This window comes from Pinus tabuliformis, chromosome 1_2 (assembly GCF_031772625.1).
Source record: "Pinus tabuliformis cultivar Carrire ecotype Pingquan chromosome 1_2, CPIR1, whole genome shotgun sequence".
NCBI lineage: Eukaryota > Viridiplantae > Streptophyta > Pinopsida > Pinales > Pinaceae > Pinus > Pinus tabuliformis.
The window spans coordinates 742,188,717-742,206,726 of NC_142298.1; the positions used below are offsets into that span (position 1 = coordinate 742,188,717).

The 18,010-nt window shown below is 37.0% G+C and overlaps 1 protein-coding gene across 3 annotated transcripts in view; it reads left to right on the forward strand.

The window, feature by feature from the left end:
• Nucleotides 1–18,010, forward strand: part of CLUB (TRAPP II complex TRAPPC10/CLUB) — a 386,678-nt gene that overhangs the window by 334,469 nt on the left and 34,199 nt on the right. The window lies entirely within an intron of this gene.

The following is an 18,010-nucleotide window of genomic DNA, read 5'->3' on the forward strand; positions in this document are numbered from 1 at the left end:
AATGGTGATAGTTTTCTTCACCTTAATCTAGAAAAATTGTCTTCACTTTGCTCACGTCATTTTTGATAATCTGATTGGTCACTTGGTACCTCAACATGCGTAATTCGTTGGTGATATTAATTTGGAATTAAGGGTTTTTTTTTTAGCTGACCTTTATTTATTTATTTATTTTTCAAATAAATCTATTTTTTATTTATTTAAATAATAGATATATATAATTAATTAATTCATACAACTTATGTGATTAATTAATTATATAACTTTATATAGTTATGGCTATATAATTAACTATATGAGCGGGGGACTGGGCTTGGGCTACAAAATGTGACAATTAACGGCAAGAGGACAACGCTTGGGCAACAGGACGTGAGGTCAACTAGGGAGATAGGACGTGGGCCATTGAATGGCAGGTGACAAGACTTGTTCGGGAGATGTCTAGCGACATGGAAATATACGCAGTCTTATTTGTTGGGGAACAACAAAACATGATAGAACAAAGTTTTTACGCCGAGGAATACAGTGCTGGTGATGGTGTAGCAGGGGTATGGTGGTAGAGCAGGCGTCGGGGTTTGCAATAAGTGCGAGGAAGATGAAAGGAAGGTTGCAGGGGAGCGAGTGAGTTGCATGGCGAAGGGAAAACGCGGCAGGGAATGTTGAATGGCAGGGTGGATACATGATTTCAAAAAATATTCCACGCTCCATGGCCATTTTAACAAATGCCCTTTTAATTTGAAATGGAAGCCTCTCGCTAAAGTCTATTGATATCAAGTCTACCTCTAAGTTGTTGCAGGCATGTTCAAATATCTGTTCATCCATGGGTCAAACGACCACCAAATAATATCCCCTTAGTGTTGAAGAATCTAGGGCAAATTGGAGTTAGATTGATTCTTCTTATCATGATAGCTATTTATGTGGTGTTTTTCATTTTTCTTATAGCACAATCTTCTCTTTGACATTATTAGAGTGTGTTTTCGTTAGTTCATCAAATAGCTCATCAAAACAAAGAGATAAGAACACAAGATATTTGGCATTCTGCCAGGGTCAAAAGCTCTCCCTCTTGGAGAGGAAAAGCCGCATTAAATTCTTCTTATAGAGATTCCAATTGACGAATACCAAGACCTTGACCCTTGACCTGATATGCTCCTCCAAGACCAAGATACCAATCCTCCTTTGTGTTGTTTCTGATATCATCATTATTGCTTCATCGCTGTTGCACTATCAAGATCTTCGTTGCTATAACATCATTGTTGGACCTTCATGGAGAACTTCACCATAATGATGAAATCATTGTTGTTGCACCATCACTGCTCCTTCCTTGTGAGATTATCTCTATTATGTCATCATTGTTGTGACATCTTTGTTACACCTTGCTGCACTACTATTGATATCATCATCGAGACTTGTGAGACAATGATCATCAAGTAATGTATATGCTAAAATAGAGTGTGACTGAGATCCCTCATGTATGTCGAGACTATGAATGAATACTGAGGTAGTGAGTGTGAGGAGGCTGAGAGAAAGAGTGTCCTTTCCATATGTATGTTAAGACTATAACGATGCTTCTGTGATCACCGAGGCAGGGAGGAGACCGAGTACATTCATCTTGATAATACTCATTAGAAGAACAATGATTTAAGAGTTTTGCGAGATCTTAGCACCGTGATTACTTACTGTAATCACCACTGAAAACTTCAGACATATCCGAGGTTTTGTCTGCCTATAATGCAGATGCTTTTCATGCCTATTTATAGTAGTTAGTCCCTTGTATTAAGCCGACGTGTATCCATGAAGTGTTGTGACTATTTCTTTGAGCCGACATAAGTGAATTTAATTCTTTTAGGCCGACATGACTGTCTTTTTAACTTGCTTTGCTTGCAGACTTCTTTTGTGCTTGTCTTGGAGGGCCTTTAGACTAATATACATTTGTATATATGCTCTTTACATCTTTGACTCTGTGACTTTCCTAGACCTATGGAATGAGCAAGAAACTCATTCTTATAATTTACAAAAATAATAATATTTATTTTCTTAATATGTACAAAGATCAAAATTACATTTGTAAATACCGAACCTAGTTACACTTTCTTCAACACTCCCTCTTAACTAGGGAGGTATTTATAATGGTACTTGGTCATTCTCAATCTGGAGAATTTCTCATAAGAAGAATTAGACTGGTAACCCATCTGTATAGCATCATAGTAACCAACATTGTTTCCACAACAAGGCCTTGACTGACAACTCAATTCCTCATTAGATCAGAGCACAATGTTGGTGAAACCGATGATTATAGACACCTTAATCATTCTCTTCCATGGTACATACCCACCCGGGTGTTCACTAAGTATGATCTTCTAGGACTATTCTTATCTTGGGTTCCAAGCCCTCAAAGAATATCGTTTCTCTTGCCTACTGTTGTCTTCGATGCCCTACACATCCTCTAAGAGAATCTTATGCCAGATGATTACCCAATCCTCCATTCTTTCTTCCAAAGTGAAGACAAGAATGTTGTGTCTATCTCTCCCTCTCAACTAGGGAGGATATAATGTGTCTTCATTTCTCTTTATCGCCTTCACCTAGACTTACGGTAGTTAGTCCTCGTCTAGTGCATGACACATGAAATAGAAAAACACAACTGTCACTCCTTTTGATTAGGGGTGATCCAATTCAAGCTCCCTCTTGATCAGGAACTTGTCAAAGCTCCCTCTTAGCTAGGGATTCTTCTATACATCAACAACTTCTTCTTTGTGGGTCCTTCAGTTGCTTGATCAACTTCTCTCCTTGATGTCATGAAATCTAGTTGAGCTTCTTCCTTGTAGGGCAACAACCATCGATCACTTTCCTTCTTATTCCGTCATGTCATTCCTTCTTCATGGAAGGTGGCATTCTTGGTACATATTTGGAACCTTCTTCATATGGCTACTTCTTTTCTCTACATGCTTCTTTCAGGGGTTTCCATCTACGTACTTGTACTTACAAGGCTTGTTCTAGTAGCCCTACATGAACTCAACTAGATATTATTCAAGAAATCAAAACATGATATTAAATTAAATCATACCTTATGAGATGGCTCTTCATCATGACATCTTCTTGTAGATATCAGCATCTTGCATTCATGTTGACACATCTCCCAAAGATATCCATTGTCAGGGGTCTACATCTTTTCCATCAGAGTCTTCATATCTTTCCAGGAGATTTTCTAGTCAAGTCTTCATGATCTTTTTGGATGTTGATTGTCTTCATCAGTGTTGCATATCTCACAATCTCTTCCTTACACATTCCATTCGCAGGTGTGTTTTTAGAGTTTTCTAGTCAGAGTTATGTAATTGTAGCCAACCACCTCATATTTCATATGATGAAATATTATATTGATTTCATCTGGTGTGACTTATGTCTTTCTGCATCCTTTCAGAGGAGGAGATCCTTTCCTTCGATCATGCTTCTCAAGATAGAAGTATTGATGTGCAACCATATGACATGACATTATAAACCTTAAATGCTAGTATACATACCTCATTTTACCTTTAAGTTGTCTAGGCTTCTTTCAGAAACTTCCTTGATTGAAAGATCTTCAACTCCTTGAACTGCTCTTATGTCATCATATCATTATTCATGAACTCCACAGGTTGGAGTTTCTATTGAAACACATGCTTCATACCTGGATTAGTGAATCTTCTAGTGAACTTCCATCAGAGAATCTTGAGGATCTTAAAGATCCCTATCCAACAGATGTTTCCCTTTTGTTACATGATGATCATTCTTCAAATGTTTGAGTTCTGAAAAGTTGTTGCCTACAACTTGCCTCCTTTCATAGAAACCCTAAGTTGTTGACAGAGGCATCTTACTTATCCTTGTGATCATAGACACCCTCGTGACGGTGTCACGAGATCTTGTTTCTAATACTTCCATAACCACATCCTATAACATACTGTAGTCTTATTCTATGCAGGATCTAGGAGCCTTGAAAGAGACTTATAGAGATAGGCTAACTTAAAGAATTCTAATCCCTCTTATCATGGAATCCATTCAGCTCCTTCCATCCTAACCAGTAGCATGGATTTTCTTTTTCTCCTCTATTTGATGTTGTCCTTTAAGGACCATATTTTCTTCTTCCAGCTTCTTTCAAGTCTCCAATATTATCTGTGTGAGAGAACTTTAAAAGTTTCTTCTCATGAATTCAAAGGAGATCTATTTCAATGGCTTCACCTACCTATAAGGACTGAGACTATCCTCCTTATGCAACGACCAACATATCGATTTGTAAAACGAAGTCATTTAAATCAAAGATAGATCATAACCATCAAAGATACTTACTTGGCACATGAAGAGGAGATCCTTACCTTGATGCTTCTTTGAATGTGATTCTTTGCAAGAGCATTATTGAAAAGCTTAAGACTCCTTGCACTGTTTAGCACCAAGCATGACAAGGACTGCTCTAGCCTATATGTTATTATGATGTTCGAAACTGCTTCATCATCTTAACTTCTAAGGCACTTTGACTCCTTATCAGGTCTTTATGGTTATTGATATATGGTCCTGTATTACTGACACATCGATAAACTGTGGAGTATTAGCAGCAGTGTGGACACTGGTCATCTCTTTATGGCACTTAGCATTGCTTGCCCAGAATAGAGGAGCTAACACTTCTTTAGCCCAAGTAGATTTATCCTAGTTTTGCTTAGCAACATTATCTTCAAAATGTGACTTTACCAAGGTAGTATGCAATACTCAGCATACTGTGATGTCACCAGGACTGCGCACTGCAAAACCAAGATATATTGTAAGTATGAGAAACTGAACTATGTGAGATATTTGTATTTCGTGATCTTGACACCACGAAGTGAGATTATAATGCCACTGATTTGAATTATTCTTGAGAATATCCGAGACTGTTATTGTTCTTGCAGTAGTGGCATCCCTAAATCATGAAGTAGTATATAATAACACTGAGCCCGAGACATAAAGCATCCTTGTGCACTGAGATCGTGTAGCATTATTGTGAAGTATCATTAGTTGTTACATTAAGCCATTCATTGTTGGAAGCACCGAGACTGTGAAGTATTTATGACACTGTACCGAGACAGTGATGTCTTTGTGTAGAGAGGCACTGAATAGAGAGACTGTCTTATCACCGAAACTGCCTTCTTGCAGTGACTATATTGAGACAGTGGTATAATATGGATTGTGAGAGGCACTCCTTGGATCAATTCTGCCATATATGCCAAGACTGTAATTTATTTCATAGGGAAGATTCAGTGATCAAGAAATGAGGATCCCAGGAATGGTACTGATATATTCCATCAAACTGAACATGAGTTGAGTGCATGACTGTAATCACTGAAGTTGATACTTCATGTACTGTTGTAGACTTGCTCCTTCAAACCTTCCAACTTGTTTTGATGTCCTCAAAGACAGATCTTTGTATGTCTCTTTTCTGCCCTTCCTTAACCATAGCTCTGATACCATGTTGAAGAATCTAGGGCAAATTGGAGTTAGAGTGATTCTTCTTATCACGATAGCTATTTGTGAGGTGTTTTTCTTTTTTCTTATAGCACAATCTTCTCTTTGACATTACTAGAGTGTGTTTTCATTAGTTCATTAAATAGCTTATCAAAACAAAGAGACAAGAACACAAGATATTTGGCAGTCTGCCAGGGCCAAAACCTCGCCCTCTTGGAGAGGAAAACCTGCGCTACATTCTTCTTATAGAGATTCCAATTGACGAATACCAAGTCCTTGACCCTTGACCTAATATGCTCCTCTAAGGCCAAGACACCAATCCTCCTTTGCGTCGCTGCTGAGATCATCATTATTGTTCCATCACTGTTGCACTATCAAGATCTTCATTGCTATAACATCATTCCTAGAACTTCACCATAATGATGAAATCATTGTTGCTGCACCGTCGCTTCTCCTTCCTTGTGATATTATCTCTATTATGTCATCATTTCTGTGACATCTTTGTTACACCTTGCTGCACTACTACTGATATCATCACCGAGACTTGTGAGACAATGATCATCAAGTAATGTATATGTTGAAACAGAGTGTGACTGAGATCCTTCATGTATGCCGAGACTATGACTGAATACTGAGGCAGTGAGTGTGAGGAGGCTGAGACAAAGAGTGTCCTTCTTTCCATATGTATGTTAAGACTGTAACGCTGCTTCTGTGATCACCGAGATAGGGAGGAGACCGAGTACATTCATCTTGATAATACCCATTCGAAGAACAATGATTTCATAGTTTTGCGAGATCTTAGGACTGTGATTACTTACTGTAATCACCACCGAAAACTTCAGACATATCTGAGGTTCTGTCTACCTGTAATGCGGATACTTTTCACGCCTATTTATAGTAGTTAGTCCCTTGTATTAAGCCGACGTGTATCCATGAAGTGTTGTGACTATTTCTTTGAGCCGACATAAGTAAATTTAATTCTCTTAGACTGACACGACTGTGTTTTTAACTGGCTTTGCTTGCAGACTTCTTTTGTGCTTGTCTTGGAGAACTGTGCTTGTCTTGGAGGGCCTTTTAGACTAATATACATTTACATATATGCTCTTTACATTTCTTTGACTCTTTGACTTTCCTAGACCTATGGAATGAGCAAGAAACTCATTCTTATAATTTACAAAAATAATAATATTTTTTTTTCTTGATAAGTACAAAGATCAAAATTACATTTGTAAATACCGAACCTAGTTACACTTTCTTCAACACTTAGGACTGGGTTGAGTGGATTAATAGCAACAACTTACAACATAGTCTCCAAGATAACAATAAATCCGATGTATTGCTTGAAAGTTTTTCCTACAGGAACACCCAAAACCTTTCTGTGAAATCTCACGGTCTCGGCCAATGCCAGGGAAGCCTCGAGCAGTGATTGTAATGGGAATGTAGTGATTGTACACCGGTCTGAATCCAATATTACTCCCGATATAGAGCAGTTGAATGTGATTTTGCTATAACCTAATTCCATTGCTTTTAACACCAATCTTACCCTAGTGTCATTGGCATGTTTGGCCTTGTATTTGTCCTTTGGCTCGTCTTCTATGGGAATGTTGATGTCGAAGAACACCATTTTAGACAAAGCGACGCAACTGAAGAAAAAGTGATGGTTGTATAGTGAGAACTTTGAGATTTTGGGAGATTTTGAGGTTGTTTGACACCCAGGTCGTTTTCTCTTGGTAGGGTTTATAAAGGGTTTCTGAAAGTATTGAAGAGGTGAAGCCACTTCCCTCGTGGTTAATTTCAAATATTCATGAAGTTGCTTTAATACAGGATCCAAACTATCTTCTTCAAAGGTATTTTATTCTTTGGTTTTCATATACACATTTTAACTATCCTTTTCATCACAATAGTTGTTGAGGTAATCTTTATCTTCATGTGGATCTTCTTCATTATGATCAAGCCTATCTTCTCCATTATTAAATGTAATGTTTTGTGCATTATTCTCATCATTTTGATCATGGTTTTCTTCCTCCTCTTTTCCATAATCTACTTTTTCTTTTTCAAATATGTCATCTTCATAATTATTTTCAAAAATATCATCTTTTTTTTCTTCTTTCATATTTTCCTCTTTGTCATCATCAATGTATTCTTCTGCATCTTCTTCATTGTTATGATATTGTTCATCTTCTTGTTTCTCAAGATAGTCCTCATCCACATCATCTTCATCTAGATCATCATCTTGATCTATATCATTCTCATCCACCTTAAGATCAACTTCATCCAGATCATCATCTTGATCCATATTAGCTTCATCGAAATTTTCAACATTATAATCATCTACTGCTTCATCTTGTTTCGTTTCACCATCACTATCATCTTCCTTATTATTGATTTCCTTTAGACGTGCTATAACTTCTGCATATGATTTTTTCCATTGTGGAAGTTTTTCTTAAATTTTACTAAACTGCTCAATGAATTCAGGATGTAAACGTATGGCATATTGTGCGGCAAACAACGTTCAAAGACTCGCATGGCTCTAATACCACTGAAGCAACAAAACTTATAGCTTGTTGACTTTAATGTAAAAATACACAAAGGTATTTGTAATAATAATTTACTATATATAAAATGTACAAGTGATGATTGAATGTTACAATGAGGCCCTACTTATATACCTAGATAGGTGTCCTTTCATGATTATGCATGTCTTTTAGACATGCCTTTTTAGTTAACTAATGACTACTTAACATAATCATTACTTGATTATTTACTATTTACATTTATTTATATTTATTTAATTTTATATAATTTATATTCGTAACAATAGGCTTCTAGGATCACCCCTCACCCTATCATTGGTCTATCCATTTGGCGATACTCATTATAATTGGCCTCCTTCCGTCGGTGAAAGACCGTAAAGAGTAGGGAGCCTTAGCTAAGGTGACAGTGGACTATTGCTCCATTTGTTGCCCTTAGCCTAGTAGTTGCCCTTCACGGATCCCCCTTTAGGACCCCTGCTAGTTTGAGTGGTAATAGTCCACAAACCTCACCCCTCTTGTAGTGGTGCTAGAAAGACAACATACTAGAGTAAATTCCTTCTCAATTTTTTTTGCAATCTCATCCATCTATGTAGATGTAGCTATTGTTGTCTTGCCCTTGCCTTTCTTCTTGTTTGGAAACTTTTCGGATTAATGATCGAACTTGTGACATGTAAAGCACTTGTTTGCTCATGTCTTTCTTCCTTTGTGAATGTGCTTCTTGTCTTTGGTTATGCTTGCCTTTACCCTTGCCCTTCTTTGCTTATCTAGTGAGAGCAAGATTCTCCTCATCTCCACCTTTGTGCTATCTACCAGTTATGGTTTCCTCCCAAATCCCCTTTTGGGTGGAATCATACTACAATTTGGCCCAATTAAGATGTTTATCTCTAGCTAGGATACCTATCACAAATGTAGTCCACTGTTTGGTGCACCCTTTTAGTGCTACTTTTATGAGATCCATCTCATCCACCTCTTCCCCAACAGCTAAAAGTTCATCATGAGCTTGCTGAATCCTTGTGAAGTATGAGGTCACAGTCTTAAATCTGTTCATCTTAATGCTATTTAGCTTTTACCTTAGCACCATCTTTTTGTTATGGTTGTCACCATGGTGCAACTTTGTCAAGGTCGTCGACATTTGATAGGCTAAAAAATTCTTCGTTATGTGAGGGATTATGTGATCCTTCATACCATCCAAAATGATGCCCTTGGCTCTTATATCATTTATCTTATGTTCAGTGGCTTGGGTAGCATCCTGAGAAACTCGAATCTCTTGGCTTGCAATTTCGCATAGATCGTTTTCCATTAAAACAAGGGTGATTATCTTCTTATGTTGATTGAAGTTTACAACCTACTCCAACTTGTTTTAATACCTCAAACTTGATGATGTTGTATTGCCAGTTTGACTTTAGCCATAAAACCTTCATGAAAAATATAGTTCTTTTGCAAAAAATAATTTTTTGTTGTAAAACACTTGTGATATTTGATCTCCCCCACAAAGTTTCTATTACTTTGATACCATGCTAAACTCTTTTATATTGGATTTGATTTACTTTACTTCAACAATTTATTAAAATCCCATAAAATATTTATCTCAAATATTTATGGAATTGTTGATGAAATAAACACACTGGTATATTAACTGGGAAAAATAAATGTAGCAGAAGTAAAAAACTGGGAAAACAATGTTACTACAACAACAAATTTGTGCCCAACACAATCTTCCTTCATATTAAATTTCTCAAGAAAATTTGGGCCTAGACCCATAGAGAATAGACAGAAAAATACAACTTCTAGGAACTTGTAACCATACAACTTCTAGGAACTTGTAACTTGGTCCCATTGGGAAAAATTGGCCTCAAGGAAATCGACACTTTTGAAGAAACTAGACCTTTGGATATTCTTGCCCCCTTCCCATAATTTGGCTCTCCTCTTCAACTGATTTGGCCTCTCTTTCCTGGCTTCAATTTTCTTGAAATGTTCTCTTGAAATTCCCTACTACAATTCTTCTCACTTCTCTTCAGTCCAATTTGTTGGAAAATGCAATGTGGAAGCTATTTAATTCGACTTTTCCTCATCCTTAATAATTGTTTGTGATCTTTATTGATCTTTCTATGTTCTCTTTATTAGTTGTTTTTCATCAAAAAATTATGAAGAGAAAATAGTAAAGAAAGTGGACACAAAAATTAGGCTCCAAGCTAGGGCAAAAACCCTCCAAAGGGTAAACACAAAAAAGCTCTTCTCTTCTTATAGAATTTGCATCAAATGAGACAATCAAGACTCAAACCGTATACCAAGTTCTCGTACAAGTACTAAGTCAGCCCTCTAAAGAGACCTTCCAATTAGGTCAAAGTCAAACCAAGTCACCCAAAGACAAACCCTTCCAGAATTGCATCAAACTCAAAATTTCGGCCCCCCGTGCAACAAAATTCCGGTCTTGCAGTTTCTTCAGAAATTTTGGCCCTTGTAGCTGCTCCAGAAGCTCACGTGTGAGAGAAAATGCCCAAAAACTTGTCGTCTTTCCTTCACTAGGGTTTTCTCCTTGGATCCTTATCCTTCGCTTTTCTCTCTTCATCCTTCTACTGCAAATCGATCTTGTGATTAAGTGAAGTCCAAATGAGGTCAAAATTGCTTCTATTTATAGCCTTTCCAAGGGGTCGAGTAGCCACTCTCTAGGCCGACTTGTCTCTACTAGGGCTGACTTGTACTAAGAGGCTTCCAGGACTTTCTAGACGCAAAAATTAATTCTTTTACAAGTTACATTTTGCCCGGAAGGGTCTTATAAACATGATGTTGACTCTCTTGACTCATGACAATAAATCCTATGACCTAACAAACCCTAGAAGCATGAAGAACATGCTTTTACCTAGAAGATCATCAATAATGAGCATGAAACCCATGCTTTAAAATAATAACTCTTTCTTTTCTTCTTTTGTTTGTTACATAAGATACATATTGAAATGAGTACAATAACACTTATGAGGACGGAAACTAGTTACATTTCCAACAATCCCTCTTAACTAGGGAGGTATTCATAATTGTATAACTAGTACAACGTCATTCTCAAACTGAAGGGTTCTCATAAGAAGAGTTGGATTGATAAGTCAACTGTAAGCATCAACATTGTAACCAACACTATCTTTTAGGCCTTACTAGGGAAGCCTATCTTCATTCAAGAGCATTATGTTGAGAGGCTTTATGTGTGATACCACAGTACCTCTACAAAGGCACATACCCCATTTGTATGTTCACAAGGTATGTTCTTTTAGGGCTTATTCTTATCTTGGATTCCCAAACCTCAAAGAATATTTGTCCTCTTTGACCACTCTTATCTTGGATACCTATTTTGTCCAAGAGTGTTGGTCCCTTTCCTTTCTTGGATGCTTTCTCCTCATGGAAACCACAAATGCTTATCCAATCCTCCACAATGCTCTCTCCAAGGCCTTCACTTAGACTTATCGCTTTTAGTCCTGGTCAAGTGCATGACACATGTGTTGATTTCTGGTAGCATCGGACGTGCTCAAAGTATTAAAATTTGCAGGGAGACTTAGACACATGCATTCTTCAATACCGGAAATCGTTTTGGGAAATTCCACCCGGAGACAGTTTTATTAAAATAATTAATTATTTTTAATGGGACTCAAGTGTAAACTTAGGAAATTAAAATAATTAATGGGTATTAATCTAAACTGTGGGTGTAACTTCTAGAAGAAGACAAGGATCAAGCCAAAATGATCTAAGCCATTGATTAGAAGTTAATCTGGGTCGTTGGTTGTCCAACAAAAAGATATAAGAAGAGGCTTAGGGGCACTTGGATAACACATCAATTAGAGTTCAAAAGATCGAATTTCTGAAGCAGAGCAACTGTCGGTGAGAAACTTGAAGTGAGCTTTGAGGGCAGGAATAGTTCCGGTTGGAGATTTCTCTTGATCCGGGAATACTCAGCAGAGGAGGCAGAAAGAGATTCAGGAGAGGCAATGTAGAGCCAAAAGAGGCTGATGCAGGGCCACGCAGAGGCAGCGTTGAACCTTGAGGAGGTTTGAAAATTTGCTAAAGGAATCGATTTCAAAGGCCATAAGTCGAGGTGTGAGACTGGGAGGTGAAAAACGAAGTTTCGGGTTAGCAAATTCATCAGCAAAAGGGGTGACACAGTCCCTAGAGGCTGTGACGCTGGGCTGACGCAGAGGCAACCAGGTGTTGTTCATTCAGTGGCTGGATCAATTAGATCTCCAGTGGTAGTGTGAGGTAATCTCACTTATCTCTCTGCCAGTGATATTCTCTGTACTGGATCGCCAAGAAGGCATCCAAAGATTGTATTTAGAAATTACTACTGCATAATAATAAAACCCTCAGAATTGCTGCATTGGTTTTCCCACACTAGGTTTTTCCGGGGACATTTGTCAAAAAATAACTGTGTAGATATGTTGTGTATTTCTTGCTTGTTCAATTTCTTGTTTCTGCATTTTATTTAAATGGTGAAGGCTGCAGTGTATTAGTTTCGGTGTTTACTGTAGGAAACAATAAATGATTTTGTTGAGTAATTAACAAATAAAAGAAACATAATCAGTTGTTGCAGCAGAAATTTGGGCATCCAAATTTTCACAACATGAAGAAGAGAATGTACTAGTGATGTCCACCATCACTCCCTCTCAACAAGAGAGGATATCCCTATTCCCTATGGACTAGGGAATAGATCCTTGTTCCTATTCAAGGAAACTCCTTTGCTCCCTCTCAAATCTAGAGGAGATTCTAGACTTCGTTTCTATTTGGGAAATCAACATCACAAATCTTATAGCTTGTTTCCATAAAAGCATCAACTACTTGTTCTTGCATGGCTCCCTCTTTCCTTCGCATCTCATTGCATCGAGCCTGCTTCCTTCCAAGGTATCATGGAGCCCATCTTCTTTCTTCAATCTTGTGACAAGAACCAGGTCGTCAATGTTTCACATCACTTTCATCTTGTCATTGTTAATGAAGGCATTAGATTGAGCGTTTCGAAACTTCAAGATGATCATAGCTCCCTTACGAAAGTGATCCCCTTCTTGTTGTACGAACTTGACCTTTGGGTTATCTTCTCACACTACTACCTTTTAATCCCAAGATGAACACATCTTGACTTCATTATTGCCAAAATAATATGTTGAGCTTGCCTCAACTTTCATCATATATTCCTGCAATATCCTTCTAGGTAGCAAAACATTGTGTTAACCAGATAACCAATGAAATCATTAACATTAGACTTACCTCATCAAGATGACATTCTCATCAAAGCATCAACATCCTCATGGTCCATCTCCGCACAAATCTTCCTTCATGCATAAGAGTGCCCAAGGATCGAACTTGATTACCAAGTTACAATTTTATTCCAAAGACTATACTAGATGTTGATCATTATTCTATATAATCTAGTGAGAAAGTCTTGATTCATTATTCATTCTAGAGTAAGTCAAATTCTTCTTTTCAACATCATATAACTATATGGAGGGTTCACTAAGCATATTTTTATGACCGACTTCTTTTCCCATGGTTCTTAACATGATTCTGTACACATGAATCCTACCCAAGAGATAATTCAAGTATGCAATTGTGTGCTTTAATTCAATCATCTAGCTATGTGCCCTAGAATGAGCCTATAACTTGACCAACTACATACCTTCATCCTTCAAGAGTACTATTTCCACGTTATATGGAATATATACTAACCTTGTCATAATGCTTCTTCCAAGAACCTTCCAAGGTGATGGTTCGTATAGGATCTTGATGATCCATCTTAGCAAAATGACTACATCTAACATTATGTTATAATGCCTAGATGATCAATAATATGCAAAATGGTCCCAATCTTTTCAATTTTAAAACACGAGATGATTTCTACAAAGCAACTCAATGCTACTATCACATGTTTCTATTTATGATGCCATGCTTCTTGACAATGCACGTTATTCTAAAGGAAAGACCAATTTCATGAAGAACCTGACATAGAGGATGCTTTCTTCATTAGTAAAGATCCTTGACATCTTCTTTCTTTGGCTTCTTCTTAGGTTCTCCCATCTCCTTAGTTGTGTGAGCTTCACTTCTTTCCTTTCTTTTGTTGTTCGGCTTGTTTGGACAGTCCCTCCTAAAGTGTCCAAATTCATTGCATCCAAAGCGTTAAAGCTTGGACATGTCTTGCTTCTTCTTGGACTTCCCAAACTTTCCCTTCTTCAACTTTTAAGTTCTTGGTTCTCGTAGTGAAGGCTTGAGACTATTCATTTGATTCGATATTATCCTTTTGCCTTGATCCTAGTTTCTTACAAGATGCAATGAGCCCACAACTCATCGAAAGGAGTTGAGTCTTTCTTAGAGTATATGCTCGTTGCAAAACTGCTCCATTCTAGTGGTAAAACATTCAGTACACATATGGGCATTTTAGAATAAAAAATTGCCTCCTCAAGCCCCTGCAACTGATCTCTTGTTTGAGAAATCTTCATTAGAAAGGAGGCCATATCCTCATCCTTAGATTTCTTCATTTTATATATTTATTTCTCAAAGACATCTTTTATCCTGATGTACTTATATAGTACAAATTTACTAGCTTTGTCATATATAGCCTTATAAATATTCAAAATAGCAACAAAGGGAACTAAATGATCCTTAATGGAATCAACAATGATCCTTTGTGCCCTTACTTACCCTTTCTTGTATTTTGCTAGTTCTTGAGTTTTGTCTTTGCTACGTTCAGTAACTTCACCAAGAAAAGGTTCCATTTCTTCATGTTCTGTAAGTGCCAGGTCAATCCTTTTCTTCCATGCTAGGAAATTGGCTGAGCCAAGGAGCTTATTGCTTTCCTTGCAAAAAGAACCCATAAGACCTTTAGATTCAAATGTAGAGCAACAATTTGATACTTGTCAATCAAGAATGTTCCCTTCTCTGATGATGTCTCCAACTATCTTGAGGCTTTCAAGAGACTTCAGTCATGTCCTAGAATGTTGCCCTCTAGGATACTTTCAGCAACAACTTGATGAATGATACCAAGATTCTTTGATGTTGCCTTCAAGGATATCTTTCAGGTAGTTTATATTAGCAAGATTCAATCCTGCATCAACTAGCTACCAGTTACACCTTTGTTCCTTAGCTTCAATCCTTCAACTTTGATCTGCACCTTCGATTCTGCAACTGCTACAGAAACCCTAGTTCTGGTACAACATAGTTCTTTAAAAGTTCTTCCTTTGAGCAAGACAAATCCTTCCAAGGTCAACGAGGTCAAAACAGAATATATACTCTTCTAGCAACTTAATATCACAACTCGGTCTCTTGCAATTTTCCCTTGAGGCTTGTCAAAACCCTACTTTGTCTCTTGCAATTCATACATTCCTTGTCTCTTCCAAACCCTCCTTTGTGTCCATAAGATGATCCTAATAGCTGCCTTCTTGTTCACCTTAGCTCTGATACCATGTTGGAAAATGCAATGTGGCAACTATTTAACTCAGATTTTTCTTATCCTCAATAATTGCTTGTGATCTTTATTTATCTTCTTGTGTTCTCTTTATTAATTCTTTTTCATCAAGCAATTATCAAGAGAAAAATACTAAAGACAGTGAACATAAAGTTAGGCTCCAAGCGAGGGGAAAACCCCTCCGAGGGGAAAACCCAGAAAATTTCTTCTCTTCTTATAAAATCTACTTCAAATGAGACAATCTAGACCCAAAACCTAGGCCAAGTCCTTGTCCAAGTACCAAGTCAGCCCTATAAAGAGACCTGCCAATTAGGTCAAAGTCCAACCAAGTCACCTAGAGACAAATCCTTCCAGAATTGCACCAAACTCAGGATTTTGGCCCCCCCTACAACAAAATTTCAGACCTGCAATGACTTTAGAAATTTCGGCCCATGCCGCTGCTTCAGAAACTCGCATGTGTGGGAGAAAACGCCCGAAAACTTGTCTTCTTTCCTTTGCTAGGGTTTTCTCATTGGATCCGTGTACTTCACTCTTCTTTCTTCATCCTTCTATTGCATATCGAAATTGTGATTGAGTGAATGCCAAATGAGGTCGAAATTGCTTCTATATATAGCCTTTCCAAGGGGTTGAAATTTGAATAGCTCCTCTCTAGGCCAACTTGTCTTTGCCTGGGCCAACTTGTACTAGGAGGCTTCCAGGGCTTTCTAGAGTCAAAAATAAATTATTTTACAAGTTACACTTTGCCCTAAAGGTTCTTATAAACATGATGTTGACTCTCCTGACTCATGACAATGAATCCTATGACGTAATAGACACTGGAAGCATGAAGAACATGCTTTTACCTAGAAGACCATCAATAATGAGCATGAAACCCATGCTTTAAATTAATAACTTTTTCACTTCTTCTTTTGTTTGTTACATAAGATACATATTGAAATGAGTACAATAACAATTATGAAGACCGAAACTATTTACATTTCCAACATAATCAAGCCTCTTGCTATTGAGAAAATCGTTTCCTCAACAATTGTGTGCCTTCTCTCTCTTAGGCTTATTTTATACTTTCATTAGGCCAAAATCTGTAACCCTAATTTCCTAAGTGATCAATGGCTAGGATTAAATCATAAGCCTCACTTGAGATCAATGGTTGAGATTATATCCAAGTCAAATAATTTTTTTGTTAATCCCGAAAACTTTGGCCTAATAGTCCACAATAATTAATTAAATTAATTATTGTACTTTTTCTTAGTTAACCTTAGTAAAGAAATCATAAAATCATTTACACTACAAAGAAAACACCTAAAAAGGTAATCAAATATCTTCTACATGCTAAGAAACCAGTCCACAATAATTAATTAAATTAATTATTGTACTTTTCCTAAGTTAACCTTAGTAAAAAAAATCATAAAATCACTTACACTACAAAGAAAGCACCTAAAAAGGTAATCAAATATCTTCTACATGCTAAGAAACCAAGCCAATATAGAAGACCTTCGAAGGCTACAAAATCAACAATATGAACTTGTATGAAATCTTGGCTAGATCTAACAATTTTGGCACTTTTTCTCAAGATTTCAACTTGCTAAATGGATATGGAAATCAAAACTAGCAAGTAATTTTTCCTAAACTAACTACCAAAAATTAAAAGTTGAAATATTTTTTAATTCTGTGGTTGTAATAATATCCGTGCCCTTGGAGTCTCACCCCTTGCCGGAGTATGGCACTGCTTTCCTCTAAAGTTGCTATAGATGGATTTAGTCAAAGTAATTGGTTCTGCTTAATCTTGTTGAAGATTTTGAATCCCCTTAGGAGTGGCCTTCTTACTTGGTAGCGTTTCCAACCTTCGTCTTTTGTGTGCAGTAAAATACAAATGAGGAAAATGGAGCCTTCTCTTGAAGTAGTCCAAGATCTTGGATTGATTCAACTTGCAAAAGAAAAACAAGAACTGGGGTTTTCCCCCTAATTGTTCTTTTTGACATAACTATGTAGTTCCTCAATGGCAAAGGATGTTAGTCTTAGGATAATTTAACTAGTCAATAATAAGAATTAGAATTAGAATTAGAATGCTTAATACATATAGCAAGAAAAATAAATAGAACGGAAACCACTCTACCAACGCACAATAATTTATACAAAGGGTTTGCAATGAAAATGAACACTTTATCTTATGATAGCACTTGTCTCAATTGAACAACAACTTACAATGGAGTGCCGAGCACTTTATAGAAAAAAATCTAATGGCTAGTATGAATCTCCTTAATAAAAAATTCTAGCAGCTTTCCGCAGGTGGTGTTATGAGCCTACATGTATAATGTTGGCCCTAGCCAGACCTCAAAATACAATAATGAATATAATATAAGGTTGGCCGTGGCCAAAAATGGAGCTTACACAAGTACCAATGAGACCTCCCTTTAAAAGCATCTACAAATGTTTTAGAGCACCTTGACTACTTGTATTTACTATTTGTTTTGAATTTTTTTAACTTTCATTATTAATTTTGTTGAAGTTGGTTGGTTTCTTGCCTTACATTACTTTACATTAGATGGATACTGGTTGTTACATCAACCTCATCTGTAGCTTGTTTCCCTTT